Here is a 9,883-nt window from a genome sequence, read left to right as displayed (position 1 = left end):
CTCCAGCTTGGTGACAGAGTGAGAGCTTGTCTCTAAATAAATAAATAAAATGTGGGCCAGGCACAATGGCTCACACCTGTAATCCCAGCACTTTGTGAGGCCCAGATGGGCAGATCACCTGAGGTCAGGAGTTCAAGACCAGCCTGGCCAACATGGTGAAACCCTGTCTCTACTAAAATACACAAATTACCTAGGCGTGGTGGCGGGTACCTGTAATCCCAGCTACTCAGGAGGCTGAGGCAGGAAAATTGCTTGAACCTAGGTGGCAGAGGTTGCAGTGAGCCGAGATCACGCCACTGCACTCCAGCCTGGGTGATAGAGCAAGACTCCTTCTCTTAAATAAATAAATACATAAATAATACTAGAATACCAGAAAAATGAAAAGAAAAAAACTGACATACAAAACAAAAGCCTCAGTTTTTTATTATGGTATTTAACTGAGTTAACTCTGTCAGATTGCTGCAAACATTTCTAAATACTTGCTCTCAGTATCTATAACTTTTGCAGAGACCAGAAGCAAACAATTTGTGGACCCGTGTCAACCCATGGACCACACTTTGTATAGCGCTGTAACAGAAAATGATTCTGTTAATGTAATGAACATAGGGGCCGGGCGCGGTGGCTCAAGCCTGTAATCCCAGCACTTTGGGAGGCCGAGACGGGCGGATCACAAGGACAGGAGATCAAGACCATCCTGGCTAACATGGTGAAACCCCGTCTCTACTAAAAAATACAAAAAACTAGCCGGGCGAGGTGGCGGGCGCCTGTAGTCCCAACTACTCGGGAGGCTGAGGCAGGAGAATGGCGTGAATCCGGGAGGCGGAGCTTGCAGTGAGCTGAGATCCGGCCACTGCACTCCAGCCCCGGCGACAGACAGAGCGAGACTCCGTCTCAAAAAAAAAAAAAAAAAAAAAAAAAAAAAAAAAAAAAAAAAAAGAACATGGGAAAGACCAGCCTTGGCATATCTTTTTGATATATATAAATAATATAATTCTCATAATTCCACCTCTGCCTATGTGGTGTTTGGCAAAACATGCCCCTGTGCCTTTGTTTTTTAAAATGGTAATAATAGTACCACCTAATAGTATTTTTGTGAGGATGAAATGCTAATAAAAGACAAAACCTTTAAAAGAGTATTTGGCACATAGGATTTGATCAATAAATATTGCTTTATTTTTTTCATTAGGGATACACTTAGTACATTCATGTGAGAGGAAGGCCCTGTGGGTGTAAGGAATTTGTAAAAACCGTCTATTACCTTTCACTCCTTATTTAGATTGGGCTAATTAACGGGATAATATCCAGTAAAATAGATCAAATTTCCATTTATAAAGTCAGAACCTATCTCTGAAAATTAATGTGAGAAAGACCTCTAGATTTAATGGGTGTGAAGATTATGAGAGTAAAGGTTTTAAAGATTCAGGGATAGCTATAATGCTTTTTCCTTTTTATAACCCAAAAAGCAGGTATGTCAGTCTGTTTTTTCTGCCCACAATTAATGATAAATTAGAAACTAACAGCCACTATCCATTTGGAAAAATTAAAAGAATAATGAACACTGTTATGTTCTATCTAGATTCAGCAATGGTTAATATGTTGTCACATTTGGTTTGCTTATACATGATATTTACATATTTTGCTGTAGTATTTGAGTATAAATTGTAGATACTGTAACACATCACATCTAAGAATAAAGGCTGCTTCCTACTTCATTGCTATATAACAATTGTCCAACCTGTATGTGCCCCAGGGCAGCTTTGAATGCAGTCCAACACAAATTTGTAAGCTTTCTTAAAACATGATGAGATTTTTTTGCGATTTTTTTAAAGCTCATCAGCCATCATTAGTATATTTTATGTGTGGCCCAAGATAATTCTTCTTCCAGAGTAGCCCAGGGAAGCCAAAAGATTTGACCCCCACCCCCCAGTAACTTCACACCTAAGGAGACTCGCAATAATTCCATAATCTGTAATATTCAGTGTGTGTTCATATTCTCAGTTGTGTTCATTCTTTTCACTTGTGTAAAGAATGCTTTTCATAGGTTATTTTTAAATTCAGGAACCAAATTCATGAATTACATCTGTGCATTGTTCGTATCTTTTAAAATAAGAATGGTCCTTCCCCCCAACAACTGTATTGCAACATTGACTTTTTAAGCACTCAGGATAGTTGTCTTATAGAATATCACATTCTGGAGTTTTCTCGTTTTCTCAAAGTATTTTTTAATGTGCTTCTTTATCCCCAGTATTTCCCATTATCTGGAATTTGGGATTAGAGACCCAATTAGGTACAGATTAAATATTTTGGCAAGAATACTTCATAGGAGAAAGTTTGTATTTTAATTTGTAACCCATTAGGTGGCATACAATGTCATTATACCACTATGGTATCCTTAGTTCATTCACTTGGTGTAGCAGAACATACATTCCAAAGATGGCCACACCAGTATATCCCATTCTGCATGTTCACCTTACAATGTGATACTGACACTCCCCAAGAGGTAGAGCTCATGGTCCTTCCTTTTGAATCTGGCCAGGCGGGCCTGTGTTTACGGCAGGAGTAACACTGTGATTTCCACGACTAAGTCACAAAAGGCAATACAACTTTTGCCTGACCCACTTGGGATGAAGCCCAGCCACCATGCTATGAAGATGCCAAGTAACTACACAGAAAAGCTAAGTAAAGCTGTCCTGATTACAGCTGTAGTTGAGGTAACAGCCAGCATCCAGCACCAAGCGTATGAGGGTATGAGCCTTCAGATGATTCTAACCCTTAACCTTCAAAAGTTGTCCTAGCTGGTGCTAAGTGGAGCTGAGAAAAGCTTTCCTCCATGAGCCTGCCCAAATTGCAGATTTATGTGTAAAATATTGTCTGTTTTAAGCCACTAAGTTTTGGAGTAGTTTGTTACACAGCGATAGGTAACTGAAATACTTGTTTCATATGGTAATCGCCAGGTTTCTCTGTTGTAAAGCTAAGTATTTCTTTTAATTTAATAAATGATCTGTAGAGTAGTACTTTGGCATTTCGGAAATGTAAAATCTACAATCATATAATGACACTAGATTAAAAAGAAAATGAAACCATAAAGGACAATTTAGAAATGAATGATGAGATCAGAATTTGTGAATGTGGTCAAACCTGTGCTCAGTGAAAAATCAATAACCTGTTAATGTATTCAGGAAACAAATATTGAGGGTCAGCGCTTTGTTTCTCCTGCTCACCACTCTACTCCCAGTGACTTAATACTGTCTCTTTAACATAGTAATCGCTTATAAAACTGTTAAAATAATGAAGAAGCATTAAACTCAAGAAACTAAGGGAAAAATAAGTCAATATAAGAAAGAAGGAAGGATCATTAAAAGGAGTTAATGAATTTGAAAATAAAATAGACTTATTAAGGCTTTGTGAAAAAATATTAATGCTTGATTTTAGTACATCTGATCAAAGGAAAAAATTATGGCATTGTGAATGAGAATTAGATGTAAGTACAGATGGAGGAGATATTTTTTGTTTTATCAAAAATTTCAAGGAGGCAATATCAAAATTTCACTAGCTCTTTGTACACTGATATTATAATCCTCATAATACAACAGACGAGGATAGTTCTTAAAAGACAAAAATGTAGGTGAGTATGAAGAAAGTAGAAATTCTAAACCATCAGCACATTCATTCAAAAACCTAGTAAAGCAATTAAGCAAAACAATTCTTTACTTGGACTGTCCAGGGATAGATCTGTTCTAGTTTTCCAAATTAATGATGGGAAAGGAAGAGCTGATCCAGTCCAAATATCTTCAAGATCCATGTTCTCAGTTTTTCTTAGCTTTAAATGGCCAAAGTATGGCCTAGATTGGATATGATAATTTCCTCAATGCTTAACACTGAGCACAATTTTTCACATATTTGAAATCAAGGTGTATCTTACAATTTATGGCATCTGACAATACTTCCAACCAGGTGGCAGTCATCAAGCAGTTTTGTGAGAAGCCTTCCTGGTAAGAACACAAAAGCATCTGCACCAAAATATATAGATTTAATGGCATGTAGGGGTTTGCGTGAATATATACAGTTGAAATTCAATTCTTCCTTAAAAAGAATTGTAACTCATTTCTTTAAGACTACCATACTACCACTTTCCTCAACTTAAACTAATGTCCATTGTCAACCAAAATGTCTGTGATCTCATGGATCCATTATGGTTTGCAACTCCAGGTCCATTTTATGCCAATAAGACAGCCATAATATATCATTGTACAAGTCATTTACTATCTAGTTATATCATTGCTCAACATTTGCAAATTCTTTTTACAAATAACGCTAATTGGATGTAACAAAAAGCTGAGGATTTTGAGACATATATTAATGCAAAATTTTGTTAATGTATCAGTGGATTGTTCCTTCAAAGTACCAGTGCCTTAACACAACATACCTAAAAGAACATCTCTGGGATTAGTAGTACTTAATGGCACTTGAGAAATGGTTTGTGGGCACACAGCCTTGTGAAGTTTTGAATACTAAATCCCTTTTTTAAAAAAATGCTTATTATCAGGCTATCAAAAGATTTGAATCTTACAATAAAGAAAATTTGCTTAACTTTAGTGCATGATAAACTTTACTAAGGAAGTCTCATTCAGAATATCTAATATTTTGGGATGTGAACCCACACTGGAAATGCCATAACCAAAACACAGTGACCCTAAAGATAGAATATTCAGATCTTATGGCAAATGTTTAGCTATGCTGGGAAAGGAAAATGAATGGTGTATTTCTCTGCTGCTCACATATTCCTCTGCAATAAATTGCTGACCCAGTTTTGTTTTTATATACTCACTACTATACTAATGGGGATGGCTCAATTTTTTATTTGAACATACTATAATGAATTTAAACTTGTATTGATGAGTATTTATGTTTTAACAGGTTTTCATATTTCAAATATACTTCAATAAATATCCTTGTCTGTGATCATTGGTTTATGTGAACTAGAATTTCAGTAGCTGTATATACATGGAAGAACAATTGCTCATACATGATACACTCTTTCAGTTATGTTAGATAATGCTAAATCAATCATAGGTTCTATATACCCTACTAGATATTTCCAAATTGTTCTCTTAGATCCTGTGAACTGGTAAACTGAGTGTCCCTATAGCTTCAGTTTAGGTATGTTTTTGTATGTATTCCTAAATTTTGACTTAAGCCACTTTTCAAATGTATTTCTTGGCCTATCATCATTCCTTTACTTTGACTTTCATATACTTGGCTTTCTCCATTATTTTTGTCTTGTTTTTTTTCTTCCCTCTAATTGAATGTCATTCTGGATACTTTGCTATATTGATGCAGTATTTTCTGCCTACATGCATATAGTCTGACCATGCATTCTATTTTTATGAGACATTTTAAGATTTATAGGTTATCGGTTATGTAATCTTTGCAGATTACATAAATAAAATTTTATTTTCCAGTATTTATATTTAATTTTCTTATTGCAATAGCTAGAATCTTCAGAACACAGTTGAATATTACGGTAATAGGTATCTGTTTTTCCAAATTTAATGGAATATTTCCCAACATTTTTTTCTTTGGTCTTATGTTTCCTCAGAACCTACATTTAATCGTTTACTATAATATTCACTCTTCATTTGGGGATAAATTCTCTGCTGACTTTAAATTTCCTTCAGTATATGTGGGGGTAGAGGGAGGATGCCTACTTTTTTTTTTTTTTTTTTTTTGAGACGGAGTTTCACTCTGTCGCAGGGGCTGGAGTGCAGTGGCCGGATCTCAGCTCACTGCAAGCTCCGCCTCCCAGGTTCCCGCCATTCTCCTGCCTCAGCCTCCCGAGTAGCTGGGACTACAGGCGCCCGCCACCTCGCCCGGCTAGTTTTTTGTATTTTTTAGTAGAGACGGGGTTTCACAGTGTTAGCCAGGGTGGTCTCGATATCCTGACCTCGGGATCCGCCCGTCTCGGCCTCCCGAAGTGCTGGGATTACAGGCTTGAGCCACCGCGCCCGGCCGGATGCCTACTTTTGTAGTGATTGTTAATTTAAAAACTGCTGAATTTTGTCTAAGGACATTTTGTTATCTATTTTATGTTTTTCTCCTTAAATTTATTGATGTATTGATTTGTACTTATGACTTTCTTAAATTTTAAACATTTCTTGTAATATGCTATAATTTTTGTCATACTACTAGAGTTCATTTGGTGATATTTTAATTAGAACTTTTCCATCTATAGTCAAATGAGGCAGTATTATAGTTTCTTTTTCTCTTATTGATAAGACTTTAGAGTTGTAATCTATTCTTTAACACCTAGAAACAATTTGTCCTTAAAGTATTTACATTTTTGTATCTTGATATTGTATTTTATGACTTGCTAAATTCACTTAGCTTTAGCAGGGTTTATTTTTTTATAAATTACTTAGAATTTTCTATAAACACAATCAGGACATCTGTGAAGACAGTTCCTTTTAATTTATATTTCATTTATTTGCCATACTACACAGGCTAGGGCATTCTGTAGAGTGTTGAATGGAAATACTCAAAGCAAGGCTGGGAGTGGTGGCTCATGCCTGTAATCCCAACAACACTTTGGGAGGCTGAGGCAGTTGGATCACCTGAGGTTAGAAGTTCGAGACACGCCTGGCCAACATGGCGAAATCCCATCTCTACTAAAAATACAAATATTTGCTGGGTGTGGTGGTGCACCTGTGATCCCAGATACTCGGAAGGCTGAGGCAGGAGACGAGCTTGAACCCTGGAGGTGGAGGATGCAGTGAGCCAAGATCGTGCCACTGCACTCCAGCCTGGGGGACAGAGCTAGACTCTGTCTTAAAAAAAAAAAAAAAAAATTATCAGAGCAGACATCCTTGAGTCTGACTTTAGTGAAAAAGCAGTTGATAATTTATCATAAAGTTCTATGTTAGCTGTTTATTTTCCCTAGATATTCTTTTTGGTTTTTTGACAAATCTTGGGTCAATTTGCCATTGAAGTCATCTGAATCAACCTCTTTGTGGAAAGGATTTTAATGGTAGTTTCAAGGACAATGGTAGTTTCAAGGAAAATTTCAACCAAAATGTTGAATTTTTCTATCACAGCAAACAATTGAAAATGAAATCAAAAAAATTTCATTGATAAAGAACATAAAATGCTTAGGAATATATTTAATAAAACACATGCAAGACTACTACCTAAAAATTACACAATTTTGTTGAGAGAAGCTAGGGAAGGCCTTAATAAATTGAAACATGCACCATAATCACAGATGAGAAGACCCAATGTTTAGAAGTCATTTCTCAAATTGATCTAGGGATTCAGTGGAATCTTGTCAGAATTTGTTCTGAGCACAGCAGTGAAGTGAGGATTGGAGGGTGCTGCACTTTGAGGTAGGTTCATTAGCTGTTGCAAAAGGCTGGTGATAGTCACTGTTGGAAGATGATAGAGGAGGAGAGAGAAGGGACTCAGTAAGCATGGCAGCACCTCATCTTGTGCATCCTTCTTGATAAGGAAAGAGAGGTCCCTGGCTGTTGTCATGAGAATGTCAGCTGCTTGCTCTGTGGAGAGGAAAGGAAGAATACAGGCAACCATTGTCTTCCCTTTTCGGATACACATGATCTGTACAAAGTGGTCATCACTAGGCCTCTCTTGTCCAGGCTATTTCCCCCTTAAGTTGTCATACATGCTACAAATTTTGTACTTTCGCTCATCCATTAGAGCAGGTCATTCTTCTAGACTTAGGAGGTAATGTCTTTCATAGTCCTGCACATCAAGGAGCAAACTGTAAGTTTTCTCAATTATGACGGGTTTTTCTCCTCTTGTTTTGTACTTGTTCTTCTTTTGTCTCATCATCCTCACTCCAAGATGATACAACAACATCAATCATTTTTTGGAGATTATTCACACTGGAAACAGTAAGCTTTCCCAAAGAGCCCTCAAATTGTACTGGCGTATAGGCATGCTCCAGTTCGGCCACCTGAGGGGTGATAACCTTGGTGCACTCCTTTTTAGGGCCATCACCTTGTATTTCTTCAGCAGCTGATGGTTTCTCCAGCTTTTCAAAGTAATTCTGGTAATAAAAATCATCCAGGTAGGGATCAGTGCTTTGCAGTTGCATCATCTGAATTTTAGTGGCCCAATCCTTTTCCTGCTGCAACATGATATTGGCATATAGATCCTTTCAGAGATGATCGTGATGACTGCTCCAGTGACTTCCTCTATCTCCTGCACCATCGAGATTCTGATGCTGATTTCTATTCTGTTGCTGTCTCTGATGCAAGAGTCAGTGGTGCTGTGGATGGAGGTAAGTTGTGTCCAGTCTAAGCATTGGGGCCTGAGATCTTAGGTTTTGCAAGTGAGGTCCTGGGCTGTGGAGGTGGTGTTGCAGAGGGTGGAGCACTAAAGGCATGGAAGCCTGGTGCTGGGGGAAGCATCTGCCCAACTTGCCCTTGTAGCAACTTGGGATTCATAGCAGCAAGTGGACTACAAATCCAGGGACCCATACAAACTGGCTGGGAGACATCTGTCCAGGCTGTTGTTGTGCTCCTTCAAGAACCTGTGCTCTCTGAAGAGGGCTGAGAACAGGAGGAACACTAGGAGGAAAAGGGTGACCCAGGAGGGAAGAGTTCAGGACCCTGTAGAACTGATTTGGAGACATCCTCTCATCATAGGGACCAGGATAACACGGTGGCATTGGGGGCCAAACATGGACAGGCTTCGAATGCAGAATCTTCTAAATTGGCCTTCCTTTTCAGTTGCTGGTTTCAGGTGGAGGAAAGTCTATGGACTAGGACTGCATAGGCTCTGTGGGGCAAAGCCATCTGCTTAGGTGGGGTACCTATGGGAACAATTCTAACAGGAGGACTGCCAATGATAGGTGAAGTTGACCATCTTAGTAATGCATATTCAGAAAGGCCCTGATCATTTTCTGGACCCTGGGGGGCCTCTGAGGCAAGGCATATTCTAATACAGACACTGTAGACATTTCCTGAGTGAGCAGTGGTCCTCGCATTTGCCTCAGAACTTCAGATCCATCCCAGATACTGGAATTCAGACTTCCTGGTTGGGGCTGTAAAACTGGCCTGGTCTGTGCTGCCCTCATAGCTGGATCTTCTAGTTCATTTTCAGTCACCATCTTACTGAGCCTTTCTGACAGATTCTCCTCATGGTCACCCAACAAGTCTATTTCTTCCCTTTCTCCGTTGCCTGTTGGTTCATTAACTGCCACTGGTAGCTTTTCTTCCAATTCAGCCAGGTGCTCGTGCTTCCTGCCAATCATCATCAACTGCACCTGACCCAAATGTATCATCACTGAATTGATCAATCTCTTCATCTTCTTCTCTCAGTCCCTGAAAGTAATCTTCATCTTCATCCAGAAGACAATCCTCCCAAGACTCATAGTGGAACATTCTTGGGGAGGTGGGGAGGGAGCAGGGAGGGGAGAGGGGAAGGGAGGGAAGAAGCACTGACTCCTCAGCCTCCTCCATGGCCAGGTCCTCCACCAGCTCACAACCCCTGGCCACCTATTTCTGTTTCTCATATTTGTTCCTATGAATTCTAGTTATTATCATGTATCATTTCCTTACTCCAATACAACTCTGCTGTCATTTACTTCCTTTATGCTGCTATTGTCAAATATATTACATTTCCATGTTATAGGCCCAACAGTATAATTATGTACATATTGTATTATACAATTGCCTTTTAAATTTATTAAGAGAAAAGAAATGTGCATTTTTGCTGCCTTTTGTATATTATAAATATTTTCTTTTTAAAAATGTGGTTTTGAATTTCCATGTGGATTTACTTGCTTTGTTTGAATAACCTTTACAATTTCTTATATGGTAGGTCTGGGAAGGGCTTTATTTCATCTTAATTTTTTTTTTTTTTTTTT

The 9,883-nt window shown here is 38.4% G+C and overlaps 1 pseudogene; it reads right to left on the bottom strand.

Annotated features, from left to right (window-relative positions):
* Positions 1-7,105: 7,105 nt before the first annotated feature.
* On the bottom strand, positions 7,106-9,883 carry LOC104676183 (annotated as a pseudogene).

Source organism: Rhinopithecus roxellana, chromosome 12 (genome assembly GCF_007565055.1).
Source record: "Rhinopithecus roxellana isolate Shanxi Qingling chromosome 12, ASM756505v1, whole genome shotgun sequence".
In the NCBI taxonomy this organism is placed as follows: domain Eukaryota; kingdom Metazoa; phylum Chordata; class Mammalia; order Primates; family Cercopithecidae; genus Rhinopithecus; species Rhinopithecus roxellana.
The sequence above is the reverse complement of the archived record's forward strand: the minus strand, read 5'-3'. Positions and strand labels throughout refer to the sequence as shown.